We start from the raw sequence: 18,826 nt of genomic DNA, 5'->3' as shown, positions 1-18,826 counted from the left end.
AGCCAGGCCAGTCGAACTAGAGCCCGAGCTGGCCGAGGCAAAAGGTTTTTATTACCCGCGCGCCTAGGTCATTGGTGCGCGGGAATGGTAATGGCGATGCCGCTACAAGCTTATACCGATGCAAGCTGGAACGAGTGCGGCACTGGCAGATCGAGGAGTGGTTACGTGTTCACAATGTCTCTGGGTGCAATCAGTTGGAGATCGACGAGACAACAACTAATAGCTTTGTCAACATGCGAAGCGGAATACATTGCGCTCACGGAAGGCTTAAAAGAAGGAAAGTGGATTAAAACGTTCATGGCCGAACTTGAATTCAATAACTATGGAACACAGACCTTAGAAGTCCGTTGTGACAACCAGTCTGACATCAGATTAACTGAAAACACGATGTATCATCAACGAACAAAGCACATCGATCTCAATACCTATTCGCCAGAAATGAAGTGGAAAACAAACGGTTCAGGATCACATTCTTACGCACTGAGGACATGATCGCCGACGCTTTGACGAAACCAGTGTCGAACGCAACGAACACCGTGTGCGGCAAAGGATTCGGCTTCACAAACTTTCCTTGATGTGTAGAATTTGCTGGACGCAGGGGGGTATTTGTTGGGCTGTATCTTTTGCGTCTAGCGGAAATCCTTTAGTTTCGAATTAGTTATCTTTTAATAATAATAGGCCCGAGCAGCGCGAGGTGTATGATGACAAAGTGGTGTACCACATTCTCTCGCTGACTGGACCGAACTGGATGTCTGACTGATGCTCTCTTGGTATAGTGTTAAGCCACACGCACAGACTGTCCACGGCATGAAACCTCAACACTGGTATGGTACATATGTGTCTGACTCCTGCGAAGTCGTGTGCTGGATGCGTCCTATGGAACGTCCGAAGATGACATGTCACGGCCCTCTTGCACTAGCGGTTTCTCTGATGTCTGGAGAGTCCACAGCCGCACGCTGCTCCAGTGCGATGCCCTCACTCAGTCCATCGCATCGCGGAGTTCTCACACACAAAGTCCGGAGTCGGCACCACGGCCTCAGTCGTCATTACTTCACGACCACACATTGCCAACTACCCTCTTAATCCCCCTACACCCCCGGAGGTTTTCTTTTCTTTCTCCCTCTTTTTTTTAGCGCTTCTTCCATGTGTGGCGCCTTAGCGTCTACAGTCTTCTTATTACGTTCCTTGGGGGAGGAAGATACAGTGCGAGCAGATAGGTTTCCCATTACGAACCTCCGGTAGACAGGATACAGACAGGCACAACGTGCTGTTCTCTTCAACAATCCCACGGTCGGCCCTAGTTGACATGAGCTATTGATCCTGACAGCCGTAAGCCCAAGACTCTGGATCACTGTACAATGACCTCTATAAGGAGAGTCCCCACACGCATACAATTTTCGCCAAACACTTCCGGGGGGGGGGGGGGGGGCAGACTACGGTGTGTTGCCCTATTTTTGGAGTGAGATGGCAGACGATCATGACACCTCTCTAGTCGTTTTCTTATCCGTCGAGTGTGCTGTGTTTAGATATGTTGTTGTGTTTCTAGGCTTCACTATGGCAAGTACGAGTGTCTGCAATGGCACCAGCACATTGTGCCTCTGAGCATACTTACCGGTAGGATCAAGATCACTACTATAGGGGCAAAATAAAAAGACCAAAACGAAAATCAATCGTTTTAATTCCTGACAAAAATACTTCGTTAAAGGCGTTTTGCATCACAAATTAATGTCGCCCTGACGTTCTGGACTATCAGCAAACCTCTGAGAGCCGTTGAGGCCGAAAGCACCAAGCTGGAAAGCCGGTCGCTTGCTGGCTCTCGACGTTTCTTTTACTCCCTTCTTCCTCCTCCCCGTCTCTGATAGCGATCGCAAGCCCTAGTATTTCGGGCGCCTCGTCCTACTTGTCCTGCTTGGCGAAAGGTCCTCTTTTGCCGATCAGTCATGCGGCTTTCGAGGCAGTTGCTGATGTTCTCTGCCAGTGGCCTTGCAGAAGCTCCGCAAGTCATGACAGCATTGTAGTTTGCTCTGCAGTGGGCGTACCTGTGGACAGTGAGAAAAGTGAAGCCCAGCGACCATGTTGGTCGATTGACAATGACTCCGCTCTGCGGGTCAAAAAGAAAAAACAAAAGAAAAAACGTGCCAGCTGAAGTACGAAACCTGGCAGCTGGCAGGCAGCCAGGTACAGATGTCAAGTGTCCGGAAAACTTTAATACTGGGACATGACTGTTGACATTTTTTTTTGTACATGTATATATACCCTTGTGAGAACGGCAAGATTTCCCTGAGTTCGAGGAAACATGGCAGAACACGATATCGACGAGGTGGACAGCACAGACCTAAAACCAGCAATGAACACTGTAGTGAACACCAGAAAGTACTTGTTGCTGGTGTTGAGTTGTGGTGTTCGCCTCCTCTCGTCTCTGTGCTTCCGTCTGTCCTCAAACTCAAAGAAATGTTGACCTTCGTACGCGTGTAACTGCTATAATCGTGTTCAACTTAAGAAAGAAAATAAATAAATCTAGTCCGTCATAATCCGTTGGTTATAAGGAGAAGCAATATATATCTGCTCCCAGTGCCGGATTTAGGGTCGGGCAGGCGTGGCACTTGCCGCGGGGCCCCCACCACAAAAGCGCCCCCCCCCCCCCCCCCAGAAAAGGTCTTGTCCAAGGGAAATCTGTTTTGCATGCAACCCATGCAACTGCATGTACCTGTGAAGCACGTCTATGATCTACAACATTTCCTTTCTGCATAAGAGATACAACTGCGTCAACATGTAAGCTGCGCATGATGGCCACAGCTACTTCGACGTCGAGAAAGATGGAAGAAACGGAAACTTTGTAAAGATCTGTCCTCTGGCTACGCATATCTACGCATATCGACCCCGAATAGCACATTTGATAGATATAGAATACACGAGGGAGCCCCCACAGCACACTGCCCCGGGGCCCCCACCACTGTAAATCCGGCACTGTCTGTTCCACCAGTGTTTTCAAAGTGCTCAAGGCTTTCAGAATTCTTGAGAAGCATACCGTTTACTCGATTTTCAGTATGGCTTCCGTGGTGGGCATTCCACTGAGACCGCGTTATTGGAGTAAAAAGAAGTAATTATTCCAAGTATAGAGATGAACTCATTGACTCTGGGTATATTTATTGATTTTACTAAGTCCTTGGACTATATTAGTCGGAAAACGTTACTTAAAAAACTTCAACATTATGGAATCAAAGGAACTGCACTAAAATTAATTCAGTCTTATCTTGAAAATCGACAGCAGTGTGTTCGCTTACGTGGCCATGCTGACACTTCACTCCGTAGAATTTCCTATGGTGCAACCCAACGTATAGAGTACAAGGGCCTTTGTTGTTTATAGTGTATATCAATGACATTGTATATCTTCATACAAATTGTAAGCTTATTTCACACGCTGATGATAACAGTATTTTTGTAACAGGTGACAGTGTGTGTGTGTGTGGGGGGGGTATGTTTATTAAGAAAAAAGAAAGGAAAGGTCAGCCAGACGGAGGTCGGCTTGGTACTCAAAAAAAAAAAGGGGGGAAGAAAAGGAAAAGAAAAGGGTTGGTCGGCAGGAGCTGAGCGTGCAGCGGGAGCCGGGACTCGTCAAGCTGCTAGACAGCTCTTTCTTTTTTTTTTTTTTTTCGGGTATCCCTTAATCAGTACTTCTATGGATGAAAATAAATTTGAATCTAAAAAACTATGAGAGCAGCACATATGCACGTTTTTCAGGGCCAGGCCAGGCGGACATTCTGTAGATTAGAGCTACCAGGTTACCTAAAATTCGTTAACTAAAGTTTTAAGTTGAGCTTTCGTGGAAATGTGAGATAGGAGAATTAGAGCTAGTCGTTCTTGAAAGCCACCCTATATTTTAAAAACCCGTAAACAAGCAAAGACGTTGAAATATCTATCACCAAATTCTGGTATGCAATTCTGGTATTCTGGTATTTGTGGTATTCTGGTACGAAACAGAAACAAGCGCTGGCAGGACCACACACATTTGACGTCGGAGGGCTACGTGATTTGGAGCCATGAAGCTGATTGGAGTAGCCGCTGATCCGCTGGCCAGATAGACCGGCTGTGCTGCCTGAGTGTTTTCCCTGGGTTTTCCCCAAACACTTTGAGACAAATGTCGGCACAGTTTCCTGTGAAGTTGACCCAAGGCGCACTTCCCCCCCCCCCTTCCCCGTTCGATAGTCGTGACGTTGCACGCCTTAGCGTGGCCGTCGACGGCAAGCACTTCCACCACCACCGGTTTGTTGCCCAGATAGGCCGCAGAAGGCGTAGGTCGTGCCCCTCTCTTGTCGTCACCTGATGCGGTCGGTTTTGATTTCGGCTTATTTGCTTAACAAAATTTGGCAATCGTCGCATCAAAGTATGGGCCTCTTTTAGACTTTTTTTTTTAAAAGGGTAGAGTGTCTTTAAATGATGGCTAACCCCGATGACCCGCCCGACCCGACGGTTGCTAGCACCAGTAGACGAGAGGAGGGGTGCCCGGGCAGGACTCACCCGGAGTCATGCCCGGCACCCGTAATTTCTGTCGCTGGCCCTGCGCACACGTAGACAACTTTCGGGTCTCCTCGGCTTCGTCTCAACGCAGCCGCTTTATGTTCCCTCACTGTTGGGTCACGTTGTCGTTATGCAGCCAGTGCCCGTCTGGTTGACTGTCCGCTCGATGCGCTACACCGTTTGCGTTCTGCAGCGGCGCGCCGAACCCTGCACTCCCTATCTGCACACGCCGTACGGATCCTTTGTGGTCGCCCCATAGCGTGTGATAGACTGACGACGCTTATATCACACACCGCACGGCTGCCGCTTTAGTTTTTTTTTCCGTGTGCTATTCGCTTTGCTGCCCCGCCAACCAATGGCGCGCCGAATAAGACGTCACCAGAGCCGTTTATTAAGAGAGTTTGGCCATTTTGTGATCTTCTGCCGCCATGACGTCAGAGCCGTCATCGCTCCGCCCACTTGACCGGGATGAAAGGAGAGTCGAGGCGGCAAGGGGGGATTTCAAGGCTGCGCCTGTGCTCCAAAGTGGTGGAATAGGAGATTTCAAGGTGATAGCTCTGATACAAAATGGTGCCACTGGTCTTGGGCCGCCCATCGTCTGACGCCAAATGGCGCGCTTTGAGAAAGGCTCCTCCCAATGTCCAGAGTCTCCTAATAAACAGCTCTGGACGTCAGGAACCACGCCGTCCTTGAGGAACAGTTCCCTCATGCAGGTATCGCTGTAAAATAAAATTGCATGTGGTATGCACGGTGCATACCACTTGCAATTTTATGCATGAATGCATGAATGCACATTCTGAGCGTGCAGAATGCACCCGCTCAGAACTGCAGTATTTAGCAAAAGCCTCTGTTGCCTCGGTAAGCCAACCGTCGGTCCATAAGCCGCCGGTCACCGCCGGTTGATAAGCCGGTCCATCTAAAGCACTGCCAGCATCATGTTCGAGAGAGGGGAGTTAATTTTACCATATGTCGGCAATATCGGCTTCGGCACAATCGAAGCTGTCCGCGGTCGCAGCGGCCGATATTTCTTGGAGTTTACTGGTAATTTTTATTCTTTGTTAGAGCCGCGAAGTAACTGTGGCTATGGGCGGTGTACAGACGTGGACAGGTGGAGAGAAGACAGTAGGACGCAGTGGGAGACAATCGGGCTAGTATGCGTCCTGGGCGGCCTTGAAAGGGAACCGTGCCGACATTCGCCTGGAAAGTCTTCCGGAAAACCCAGGGAAAACATCACACAGCACAGCCTGTGGTAGGGCTCGAATCCACAACCTTCCAGTCTTCAGTACGACCTTGCCTACCACCACCGCTAGGGACGCCATAACCCGCTTGGCAATGCCGAAAGAAGATATGTAACAATACCACTGAACAATGAAACAGATGCCACTCCATGTTTGGCATGGACCCACAGTCTACTCGGCTTCTTATTTTTTTTTTTTGTCAAATAGCGCTTAGATATTATATCAAGGAATTTTAAAGATCAGTGCTGCTTCCATTGTTTACAGGCTCTGGCGGCACCAGCGCGACGTCGTTCACTAACAGGAGGGATGAGAGGACCGTTCAGACGCCCGCGGTATCCCTTTTCTTAAGGCGGTGCTCTGATTGGCGGGGAAGGGAATGTCGTTCTCACCTTTTCCCGGAGAGGCACAGAGAGTTTTAGTACATCGTGCGCTATCGCCTTTGCGTACGTAAGGGACAGCGTTGATGGTCCTGCGCACGCCCATCACAGAAAAAGAACTTCGCGCAGTGCGCAGAACCACGAATGCTATCCCTTACGTACGCAAAGGTGATAGCTTACGATGTACAAAAACTCTCTAATTCTGACATACTCTCAACATTTGGCGTCTGCTCTTGTCGTGTGTTCCATTGAATAACAGTCAAACTACGTCAGCAGTTCGCGTGGGATTTTCGATACTGCGGTCAGTGGTCAACAAGGAATAAAATGAGGCCATAGTTTCGAAATCAACAGGAAAGCATGCGACCGTGCCATTGGCGCCGCGCTCCAAAAATGACGAGACGGCACGCGAATACGAACTTTTGGAGGTGGACATTTCAAATAAATGTGGATTGGCTTCCGCGCGCGAGCTTGTGGGGCAACACCACGCATTTAACGGTTGCTACCGAACACTCACAAGTTGAAGCTCTGACCTTAGGGTCTAGCATCTCCAAGCTTAGCGAAGCATTCTGGTTGATTTAGGTTGCAGTTACCTTGCGTTTGGGGCGTTCTGGTAGGCAAGCTGCATCTGCCGTTGGACGCACCTTCGGTCTCTGGATGAAAACCCCCTCCCTGCTTGACGAACGCATGACGACAATCCTGACCGGTCCGGAGCACCTCTTGCCAATAGCGGCAACGTCACGCAGACGAAAATTACTGCGACGAGCCACTTGATATCTGGAAGAGAAGTAGTGCAGGTGATGAGTGTGTATAAGTGTACTCTAAAAACTCAACTTCACCAAATAGGAAGCTCCTAGCAGATAGCCATTCCAAATGATATCGTTGCATCTGCATTTCTTGCAAACAACAGGTCTGTGCACTTTTTGGAACACTGCGCCCTTAACAATAAGAATAATGACACCCATCGTTATTTATGTGCACAAGAGCAGCACAGCATTTTGAGTGTTGGCGCACGAAAACACACACACACACGCACAAGGAACGTATCAGTAGCAACCAAACCTACAAGGCATAGACAAGAAGCTCTCATTCATAAATGAATATCACACATACAAAGAAAATAGGACGAGGAGAGCGCAAAGATGATAGTCCATCGACATATCGGGGGTAGATATACGACAAAGTACGAGGGGTGTTCAAGTCAAACCGGGACTTTCTGTCTACTGAGTGTACAAATGCCTCGCGCTACTTCTTTTTGGTCACTTTCACACGCGACAGGCCTCCGCGTTCACCACGTGGTGGTCCATAGCTTGTGCAAAACAGGAGACACATGTTGGACAACATGGCCAACAACGATGTGAGCGCGCACATCGAACAGCGAATTGTCATGAAGTTTCTCGTGAATGAAGGCGTAAAGTCATCTGAAATTCACAGAAGACTTCAGGCTCAGTATGGCCACGATACACTTAGCCGCAGCAAAGCGTTTGAGTGGTGCAAATCGTTCCGAGACGGTCGTACATCGGTGCAGGACGATCCCGGCTGCACCGATTCAAATTCAAACTCAACTCAAACTGAGCGGCTGGGGCGGCTCAGAGCCCAGTGTAAGAGTTCCTGAGAAAATCCAACTTGTGGAACGCCTGATCCTCAAGGACCGACGGATGACATGTCTCGAACTGGCTCGAAAGACGGACCTTTCTGTGGGAACGGTGAACACTACCATTCATGAACACCTCTAGTTTTGGAAAGTTAGTGCCCGTTGGGTCCCGAGGCAGCTCTCCATGTTTGACCGACAGAGAAGACTGGAAATCTCCTAAGAGCTAAGGTACCGTTTCGACACTGAAGGACAGCCGATGAAATGTGGGTGCACCATTTCACTACTGAGTTTTAACGCGCATCAAAACAGTGGAAGCATCCGGGATCGCCAGCTCCCAAGACGTTCCGAAGCACCCCGTCTGCGGGTAAGATCATGGCCACGGTTTTCTGGGACAAGGCTGGCGTTGTTCATGTTGATTTTCTGCCCAGTGGTACCACCATCAATAATACATATTACAGCCAGGTTCTCAGGGATATGCATAAGGCGCTGAAGCAAAAGCGGCCGGGTGTCATCACCGAAGGAGTCCTCCTCCTACAGGACAATGCACGCCCGCATACCGCGCATCTCACGACACGCACCTTTCAGGAACTTGGGTGGGAGTCGCTGCCACATCCCCCTTACAGTCCAGACCTCGACCCCAGCGATTTCCATCTCTTCGGGCCACTGAAGGCGTTCCTTGGGGGCCGCTACTTCAGCTGCGACGACGAGGTCAAGAATGCGGTCCGATCATGGCTGCTACGCGCCAGTTAGGATTTCTACGCTACTGGCATCCAAGCCCTCGTGAAACGCTGGGACAAGTGCATTAGTGCAGCTGGGGATTACGTTGAAAAATAAAACTAATTTCTCGCCTGTAAGTTCAGTTTACTTTTGCGAGAAATGAGAAGTCCCAGTTTGACTTGAACACCCCTCGTACATGGTACACAGGGTCACCATTGCTTGTTCTTGTGTATATTCACACGAAAGGGAATGTTTACATGAAAAGGGAAGCAAAAGTAACAAGCTGTTCAGTGTTGTGACTTTCAAGTCCCAGATTTGATGTAAATAAGGATTCCACAGGAAATACATGTGGATTTGATGTCAAGGTCGACGCCAATCTCAGGAACTGCGGAGTAGGGAGTTTATAAGTGCTCAACGCCGCCATGCCAGCACTGGACAGCTGTTTCGGGCAAAGAAAAGTAGCCTAAGCTCTTTGGCTGCACGTGGAGTATGTGGTTATAAGTGCTCAACTTGTATGGCGGCGTTGAGCACCTATAAACACATTCTTTCTCGAAATACAAGCACAAAGAAAGAATAATGTTCTGGCCCATCTTCCTTGTTTGTAACAGGTAGGTTGCCCCCCAAGAAAGCGATGACTCGTTCGGGTCGGAACTTAACTCGGAACGTAAGGGGAAGTCCAAAGGAAGGGGAAGGGGATACCTAAGCTGTGTCCGACGGCAGACGCAATGAGTGGCGCAAGCGACATTAATGAATGACATTTTGGGCATAAGAAGTAAATCACAACACCAATCATCCTCGGAGCTGAGCTCCGTGCATTTAGCCTTTAGGCGTTTTTCGCGCGACACGCTTTGTTTCCAAGAAAATGCAGAGAGCAAATGTCACAGGCGTCTAACTAGGCGCCATATTGGTTATTGTCCCATCCTTGTCGCGTCCTTCCTGCACCATGAAGATTGAACCTTACCACATAACACGCTCAAGGGCAACCGCTACCCAGAATAATACCGTTGGAAATCGCTCCTGATTTGAGGAGCGAGTGAGGAGTACGCCATTCTGTGACAATATCACAAAAGCAACGTGAACCGAGGTGGCGTACGGCTGCCATTTTCAGCGAGTAAGAAGAGGGAACGGATATGAAACGGAATGGTGCTTTCAGACTCGATCGATATATCGATATATTTATGGTCTATCGGCGCACTCCAAAATATCAAATACCAACCAGTTTACCGTGCTCCGAATTCAATGTCAGAACAGACGACAGTCGCTTGGGACCTGAAACATTTGGCGTTATGCATTTCCTGTTGAGCGTGACGTGAAACCGGGAGAAAGCGTCTGGCAGGGCGTAAACTGGAGCTTAAGTTCGGGGTCAAAGCACGGACGTGCTGTGTTATCTGATCTTTTAACCCTGCTTTAAATCCTTATTACTACCGAGTGATATGACATATACACATACAAGAGCTATTCAAGTTAAGGACACTACAATATAAGGAGGCCACAAGTTTTTCTGGATTGGCTTATTTGTTCATTGCGATGCAGACATTTTCAGGCCATACACTCTTCATCGTTGAAACTGGTCCGTGGCGTCTCTTAGAATTCGCATTCGGCTATGTTTCTCTCGCTGTTGTGACTAAATGTAATCAAAACGGTGTAGTGCAAGTCCATCGTCTGCGCGTCCTCTGTCTTCCACGAGAACTCCACGAGACATATAGACTGTAAGAAGAGATGCTAGAAGAAAAGCTGGGAGAGAGAGATAAATGGGGGAGGGCAAAAGATTTGTACGGAGGCGGTGACTCCTCCCAACGTCGAAATTCATTAGCCGCCATGGTCGATATACCGAGTGTTTCACGAAGGTCTCCGGGCTGAATAGTTCGTAAACAGATTGCGCTGTCGAAGAACAATTTCTGTCGCAAAGATCCTTCCGACGTCGGCCAAGTACTGAGCAGTGAATGGCTCGTTTGCACACGTTAATTAATGAAATAAAAATCCAAACTTTTGAATTTGGCTTCGGACGCCCACGGGACCTCAATTTTACGTATGCGGACTTTCAGCGAAACATCCCCCCCTAAAAAAATAAAAAATAAATAAATACAAAAAAGTGATAAACGCTTCGGCACTTTAGGTTTTCCCCCCGTCATTAATTAGTTCCGTTTTCCGTGTTTCGTGCGCGGAGTGGCGTAACAATGCGCACTTTCTGTCAACTATCAGACACCAGCTCCCGTGGCATAGTGGTTAGGATGATCGCTTTCCACGCCGAGGTGACGCGGGTTCGAATCCCTGCACCGGCTGTGATGTCTGAGTTTTCCGGCAGACTTACCAGACGAACGTCTAGCCCCTGAAATCGGCCCTGGATGCAGGCTAACCCCCTCTGCAACTTCTCCTTGCTGTCCTCTGTCCGCAATGCGCTCATGGCCCCAGTTGCTTCGCGGTGTTAACACGGAATTAAAAGAAAAGAACGGGGCCGGCTCAGTCGTGTCCGAGCCGTAGCGTTTTACAGGAAAATGTCACAATCTTCTCAGATTCCTTTGCTTTTTTGCGGGATTTTAGTGAAAGAAATACAAGTACTTGTTCATTTATTAATAATTTATTATTAGTGGGGTAAGGGCTCACTATGCGCGCCGGCAGTCGAATTTGCATCCGCCGCAATCATCTTCGGGGCTCCCGTGGCTCTCTCGATGGCTCGGTGCTGGACTTTGGGGGCTTTTTGGGTTCCTCTCGAGCCGCCCTTTCTTCTGACTGCCGTCTCTTTCGACTCTGATCGTATTTTAGCTTCATATATGCCGACATTCTGGCAAAACTTCGATATTTCAAATGTGGAAATTTATAAACCTTTGGTTATTGCTGATGAAGCCGTTATCGCTTAAGAGCCATGCAGAATCTCTCAAGCGATTCCCAAAGACATCTCAATCCGCGTCCTAGCTTCATGCGTTCGCGAGATAGACTGCCGGCAAGGTCCCCACACGCGCGCTCAACCCAGACCAATTACCACGATGACCAATGGCCTTCTTAGCTAGAATCGTACACGTGCAAGCTATCTGGATTTAGCCGGTTGGTTGCTATCGGTTTCTCTTTCTCATGATCAAAATCATGATCAATCATAAAATCATCGTCATGAAATTCAGCATAATTTCGTTGCATCCTAAATTTTGACCTGCGGCTACGATACCGAACCTACAGAAGTTTTCACGCAAACAAAGAAAACAAACCCGACACTAGGTTACGTGTTCACCCACTCGATTCGAACGCAGAGGTACCGGAAGACCCACGAACAACCCGGAGGAACAATCACGAGTGGACTTTCACCGTCTCGTAACATTCTCTCGATACTTGGCGCGCTTTGTAACGCTGAATGGTTGCCGGTGCCCCTTTATCACGATGATTGCAAGCGCTTGCATCGAACTCGATAGAACGAATGTGTGTAAGAGCAGTATGTCATTTGACACCGCACATATGCGGAGGTAATATATAGTAAATAATTTCGATTTCGCATATATTCCAATGACAGAAATTACTTGTTATAACAGCAGCACTGATCGGGAGCACTAGTAAACAAAAAAAAAAAAAAAAAAGAAGCAAGTGACAACTTATTCCTGCCTCTTGAGTACTATGAGCAGGAACAATCAAGGGTATAAAACAATAAAGATAGATAATAATAGAGCTGCTTTCCGCCGCTCAGTGAAGAAAGTCTCATTGTTATGCTAAAATATTTGTGCAGGATCTGCCCCGGTAGAACACTCCATTCCTTCAGGATTCATTTAGAACTTGTCTGTAAAGATCTTTGATATATTTAGAAATAGATAAGTAAAACACAAATTCGTAGTCATCACGGTGCAGGACGATTTCAATGTATCGACACAGGAGGTACAATATATAGGTAATGTATACTCACCCATGTCACTTTGTGGCGAAATGCGAGCAGAGACGCTTGAAAACTGAGAAACGTCCACCTTGCAGCTCAAACAACACTGATGTGAACGCAGTATGTGCGCCCAATTTCAACAACGGCAACTCTCCAACGACATGTTTGAGACGGTTTCCTGTTTTCTCTTCAAAAACTCGTGCCAACATTGACGCAACAGATTGACTCGTTCCACTGGAAACAAACGCATTGACAAACCAGGAGCTTGTTATTCGGTGCTGAACGTGCGCGTCACGGGCATACCCATCAAAGTGAGAATGTCACAGGCTCGCAGGAAGTTGGCACTCTGACCTCGGAATGAGTGACATGCTTCTGACCATGACTATGACTCTGATAATAGAGGCATTTCACGCTTCAAAGGCCCTGTCGATTTCGCTTTGGCTGTTGTTAACTTTTGTGAATATTATGTAGGATACCTGTTTTTTTTTTCCCGAAAAACTCACAGCTGAAGAGTTCAGAAAAGGCTGGAGCTATCAAGGAACTGTTTTCTCCGTAAACACCACAGAGACGTCAGCCAAGTTTGCATCGTTTGCATACCCTAATTCATGAAATAACCCATAACTATTAAACTTTACTTTGGACGCTTTCGGCTCCTGTACGAGCGGGACCTTGAGCGAGGAACATTTCAGCAAAAGCGCCGTTGGCTTTTGATTGTGTTGATTTGTATTCGATTTTGTGTTAGCACTTCGTGATTCTTTTAGTTATTCATTGTTCTGCATGTTCCATGTGCGGAGTAGCGCAGCAGTGCACACTTTCTCTCATCTATACTGCTCTGAAATGCGTGTTCCTTCGCTTGGTACACATAGGGGTGACGGAAAATAAGGAATGGCAAATTTATTTCGGAGTTTTTTTTTTTCATATAATGAGTTTTCAGTACACATTTCGCTAGATAAATAAACAAATAGAACTCGACATAGTTGACTTCTATCACTCCATACAGTGCGATATGAGGATGCTCTCAGACGAGGACAGAATAAGAAACCACACAGGACAGGCGTCACTCACAACTGAAGTGTATTGTAGAAGCAGACATAAGTACACAAACCAGTAGCAGGCGACACGTGCCGACATTCAAGAACCCCCCCCCCCCCACACACACACACACGTGCGGAACAACACCTCGGACCTCCTCGATAACAAGCATATAGTTATCTTTTTAAAAAGGCAACCTCCTTATCGGACAATGTAAGAGAAGGCTTACTGACACATTTATCTTCCATAGTTACAAGTATGTGATGGGCTTCGATGACCTCCCGCCCAACCTGCCCAACCACCCACTGAGCCTGCCCAACCACCTCGGTGAAGGTGCGGATAGTGACCGCAAAGCTCGAGTGCGTGCGACTACTCTGGCGATGAGGGATTTACCAGTGACGGTCTTGTGGAGTCGCGTCAGCTGCCTGAGGAGTTGTTGAGTGACCAGCGGGAGAAGTGGCAGGGTTGGGGCCTCAGCGTGCACAGCCTCGTTGCCGAGGGCATTCCTTAATCTCTTTTTGTGGAGCTGCTCCAAGCCTTGTAGCGCGGATGCGCTTGGACAAGCGAATGGGAGTCCATGAAGTATCTTGGCGACGGTCGTGGCCTGGTGAATGGCTAGCACCGTGCATTGTAGGCATCCAGATGTACGGCCTCCCAGCCGTCGAACAAGGTTCTGTGACGACAGACATTTAGCTTTACGTCTTTTGTGAGTGGCGCCCACGGCAGGCGGCTGTCGATAACAAGGTACCGCTGCGTCTTCGCCCTGGACAAGGGTATTCCATTGAGGGAAAGCGAGGGCAAATGAGACCAATCTTTCCCAGGCCCCAGGAGTATAAAGCATGTTTTGTCCTGAGAAAGTCGCAGCGCGCGGGTGCTAACGTACTCGTAGTTATCAACCGCACTAATGCCGTCTTGGATAGCCTGTTTGAGCTGACCTGTTTTTTTGCCCGATGCCTACAGGCATAAGCCGTCTGGGTAAATGGAAATGTTTAGCTCTGGCATTGACCTCGGTAAGGATCTGGGAAGACGAGAGAGGACAAAGTTAAAAAGGAGGTGTACAGCACGCATCCCTGAGGTAACCCAAGATTCTGGCGTCTGGGTAAGCTGAGCGTCGTTGCCAGGCGGATCCTAAACGTACGGTCACTGAGGAAACCATGAATGAAAACGGCGGGCCTGTCTCCAATAATGGCTGAATCGAGGGCCTGCATCATTTGTTCATACCGTGTCAATGGCACATTCGACGTCGGAGTAAACCGCTGCTTTTTGCACTTTGTGGCATAGTCCACGTCGGAGATGAAATCTAATAGAAAGTCAGCACTAGATCACTCGGGAGGCCATCGAAGCCCATCACATTCTTTTAACTGGGGAAGATAAATGTGTCAGTAAGCCTTTTCTTACATTGTCCGATAAAGAGTTTTCCTTCTTAACCAGTTAAATGTACACTTGTTATCTAGGAGGTCCAATGTGTTGTTCCGCACGTGTGTGGGGTGGTGTTCTTGAATGTCGGCACGTATCGCCTGTTACCAGTTTATGTACTTATGTCTGCATCTACTTCTGCACTTCAGGTTGAGCGACGCCTGTCCTGTGTGGTTCCTTCTGTCCTCGTCTGTTAGCGTCCCTATATTGCACAGTATGCATATGCCCAATTTTCTGCACTTGTTCTACAACTCCGCTGCCTACTTGAAAATAACCACAGGTAGAGCACTGCACAGGCCCGGGCTTGCTCGAAGCCCGAGCACGGCCCGCGGGCCGGGTCGGGCTTTCGGGCTCGGTTTTCAGTCACAGGACACCGGCTGTGTACGGGCTTGACAACGCCGGCCATGGTCGGCCATGTAAGCGAACATATTTCACGAGACTGAACAGCTGAATTTTCGTGTCACTTTTTTCCCCATTGGGTATGGGATGTCATGGTATTCTCATATGAGAACTATCACTTTTTTATGATCATGCTTATTTCGTGTAATGGGTCTGGATTTCACATGTGCACTATACACATCTGACATATTTCGTTCGCGTGAGAGTCCGGCACGAGGGTCAGTTAGGTGAGGTGTTCTGACAGATTTTGTTTGCGTGAGAGTTCGGCACGAGGGTCATGTTCTGACATATTTCGTTCGCGTGAGTGTTCGAGAAAGGGGAACTAACACTAGTGCATGCGCAGTACAGCGGAGATGAGTCTCTGTTGAGCCGCCAGGTACATACATATCGCCCACACGCCGATGCTGCCTTCCCAAACAAGCAAGCACAAAACACAGAGCGGCTTGCCGGAAGAGAAACACAGCCGCTTGGTTAGAGTGTACCTCCTCCCTTTCCACCAATTAGCTGCGTCCTTTTCCTCGCTGCGCTGTGCTCTTTAGTAAATCTAAATACGCCTCCGGAACTCGATAACACACAGAGCAGAGGCGGGCTGGGACCGAGCCTGAGCATGGAAACAGTCGGGTAAGGGTTGGGCCCGGGCCGGGCCCGGGCTGGAATCTATAGAAGACGTCGGGCCAGAAAATTAGGCCCGTGCAGTGCTCTACACGTAAGTACCCGCGTTCTTGGTGGGTTTTCGCCCTCCATGCGTGGGGAAAAGTCCTTTTTTTTTTTGTCTTCTCAACGTATGCACCAATCATGACCCAAGTGAAATAAACTGGACACGTGGGCGCACCTCTCAGGTTGCGTTCATTTATTGAACTCGAGCAACTCGAGCGTTGGCTCTTGCTGGGCAAAAATACCATACCAAAAAAAGTTCTCGTGGCGTAGTCCACGTGACAATGACTCCCGTTCTAAAATTCGAGGATTCAACACAAGAGGTGCTCGAGAGTCTACTCGCAGCGACTCTCCTTTCGATGTAGGTCGCTATAGTCGACGACGTAGGACAACTCTCATACGTCACTATCCCGACTCGCCTGTCGCGCTAGTTGAATAAACGAACACTCTGCCAGTAAAGTGCGAAGTCCACAAAGCAGTATGTTTCTGAAATAGATGGTGTAAATAGTAAAACACTGTATTTTGCCCCGGCCACGTCTCGTTTTCATGTACGTAGGGGAGCCTTACTGTAGCTGTCCTCAAACGAGAACTTTCCGGAATATATACATATATAAAATCGTGCTCGCATATTTTTTTTTGTCGCGTTTTCTTATCGGATAGACTAGAAATTTCCAACTTTAGTGACACAGGAAGCATAATCTCGTGAAGATCGTGGATTGCTTGAGCTATGGTCGCAGTTATTCGTTAAAAGTCAGCTATCAAAAAAAGAATGAAAACTCATGTTCACAAGGTGGTACCAAAATGACACTGCCTGAAATACCTGCGCGAGTTATCCTCCAGTAAACTCTCATAATGTCAAACCGTATACCCTCCACAGAAGTACAGAGAAGTCCACATATTCCTGTAGTCTGCTACTGTAAAGCATCTCAGGGACTTGAGGTTACCTTGGAGACGTGCCATATTTACCGACCTTCGTCGATACGTTCTGTAGCTACCACAAACGCAATATCGAGGCAAAAACATCAAGGCAAAGTGGCCAGGTGCTAACTAATTATTACTCACATAACTTATTGGGTTCGAAAGTTATTGGCGCATTTTCCTTCGCGATTGGCTCGCGTCCGCGGGTTTGACGCGGGCGGTCATGTTTTTGCCTGGTGTCAAGGCGGGTTACCAGAAAAAACAAAAAAACAAAAACGAAAGTACAACAACAACAAAACAAAAACAAACGAAAGAAAAGTAAGAGAACTCCCGATGACGACGCCGGTAGTGGGAAGCGAGTTTCGCCAATGAGAGTTGACTGGGCAATCGTGTGATTGCTGGAGTATCGGTCTGGTCTGGTAGCCCTACGATACACGAGCACCCCAATGATTATTTTGTGTGTTCATTTGTTCATTCACTGCACATTTTATTTGGTAGTGTCCGAAAGAGTGATAGGTTTGCGTATAATAATGCTTCATAAGTTGAAAAGCACCGCTTATTGAAGGGCCATAGATTACCAAACCAAGCAGTGCTAGCCCTGATGCGGCTCAGCTGGGTTTCCGTGCAGAAGGGCGCCAGTGCAGTTTGGTGAGACCGTGAAAGAAAAAAAAAGAAAAAGAAAGAAAGAAACAGAAAAAGAAAAGCTGCCCCCTTCAGTATCAACGACAAGTTAATTTTAAACCTATATTTATTAATCGTCATCATCTCATTATCGACCATCTTCTAATATGCCGCACAATGACATAGCTGTACACTGAGGTTCCTCTGTTCGTGCAACACTGGGAACGCGTATACGATGGCATCCTTCTCTTGCTGCCATGCGGGAGAATTTTCGTTGGCCTCGACAGCGGAGTTCGTGCATTTCCACGTGCAAAAATCGCTCCATGGTCACAGTAGGCCACAGTCCTCGATTGGAGCCCTCAGGCTGTGACCACGGACGAGCTGGCTTACAATCCAGTGATGTAAAGTTCTTAAAACTCAATACAAACCTCGCAAGGTGCCCCAGAACATAGAAGATTGAAACACGACAGTCGTGGATAAGCCAGACACAGGCTGCCTTTTACACCCTTTCAGCGTTGTGGTTGGCGCACTTCACCAAACAATCAAGAAGTGCGGGTTCGATCCCTGCCGCCCTCAGTTGTTTTTGGCGTGTGCCACGTCACATTTCTGTACAATCCAAGCTTGTTTTCATGTTACGCGTACCACTGCATAGGCGACAAGACATGAACATGTGCACTCTAAAAAAAGGGGTGTGAAAAGGTGGTAACCTCTAGTGTTACCACCCAGGTCAACTAGCGTCTGATAAAGGGTGTAAAAGGGTGGTAAAAGCAATTATCATATATACAAATTGCTACAAAAACGCTTGCGCCCCCCTCGCTCACCGGATCAGAAGCGGTACCCCTATCATTCGTGGCAATGGTTGGTGGTCAACGTGCTATGCGTTGAAGTTCTGTTTGGAACTAACTGCGCCACCCCTTTTCTAAGAGTGCACCTGTGTCGAAAATTTGCACGAACAAGCGAGTTGCGGTACAGATGTAGCCATTCCTGGATCTGCGACTCCAGCGTAGCCGTGGCCACCCAGCGGCGATTTGCCAGCAGCGAGAGCAGGTCCGACAGCGCCTCCGGGCAGAGGAAGCGGTACACGTTTCTCTTGTTTTTGGATAGAATGCCGGAAATAAAGAATGTATCGATCGAAATCGGAGAGAGTTTCGTTGCACTCCTAGCTGCTTCCCAGCCTGCTGACAATGCCCCACACGCTATCCTTCAATCATTCCATCTGCGAGTTTCCTGTTATTTGTGGCTCTACGTAGCGAGGCAACCGTGATCATTGGGCGACGCCACAGTGGTCGGATTGTAGATTCATTTTGGCCTCATGGGCTGAAATCTCAACCCACGGCCTAGCGCATTTAACGCCCCCTGACGAAGGAATTTGACGCAGACTTACACTCACATATATAAATACTACGGGACAATCTGAGCAGCAGCTCAAAAATGGCAGTGCTTGCAGACTACTATAGTACACATTACATAACATATGCTATGTGACTCTTCT

The 18,826-nt window shown here is 48.1% G+C and overlaps 1 long non-coding RNA gene across 1 annotated transcript; it reads right to left on the bottom strand.

Annotated features, from left to right (window-relative positions):
* Positions 1-1,661: 1,661 nt before the first annotated feature.
* Positions 1,662-12,457, bottom strand: LOC135390166 (uncharacterized). The gene is made up of 3 exons (XR_010421745.1): positions 12,325-12,457; positions 6,724-6,907; positions 1,662-2,039 (listed from the first exon to the last, which is right to left on the bottom strand). It is a non-coding gene; the product is annotated as an uncharacterized LOC135390166 (long non-coding RNA).
* Positions 12,458-18,826: the final 6,369 nt, after the last annotated feature.

This window comes from Ornithodoros turicata, chromosome 3 (assembly GCF_037126465.1).
Source record: "Ornithodoros turicata isolate Travis chromosome 3, ASM3712646v1, whole genome shotgun sequence".
NCBI classification, from domain to species: domain Eukaryota; kingdom Metazoa; phylum Arthropoda; class Arachnida; order Ixodida; family Argasidae; genus Ornithodoros; species Ornithodoros turicata.
The sequence above is the reverse complement of the archived record's forward strand: the minus strand, read 5'-3'. Positions and strand labels throughout refer to the sequence as shown.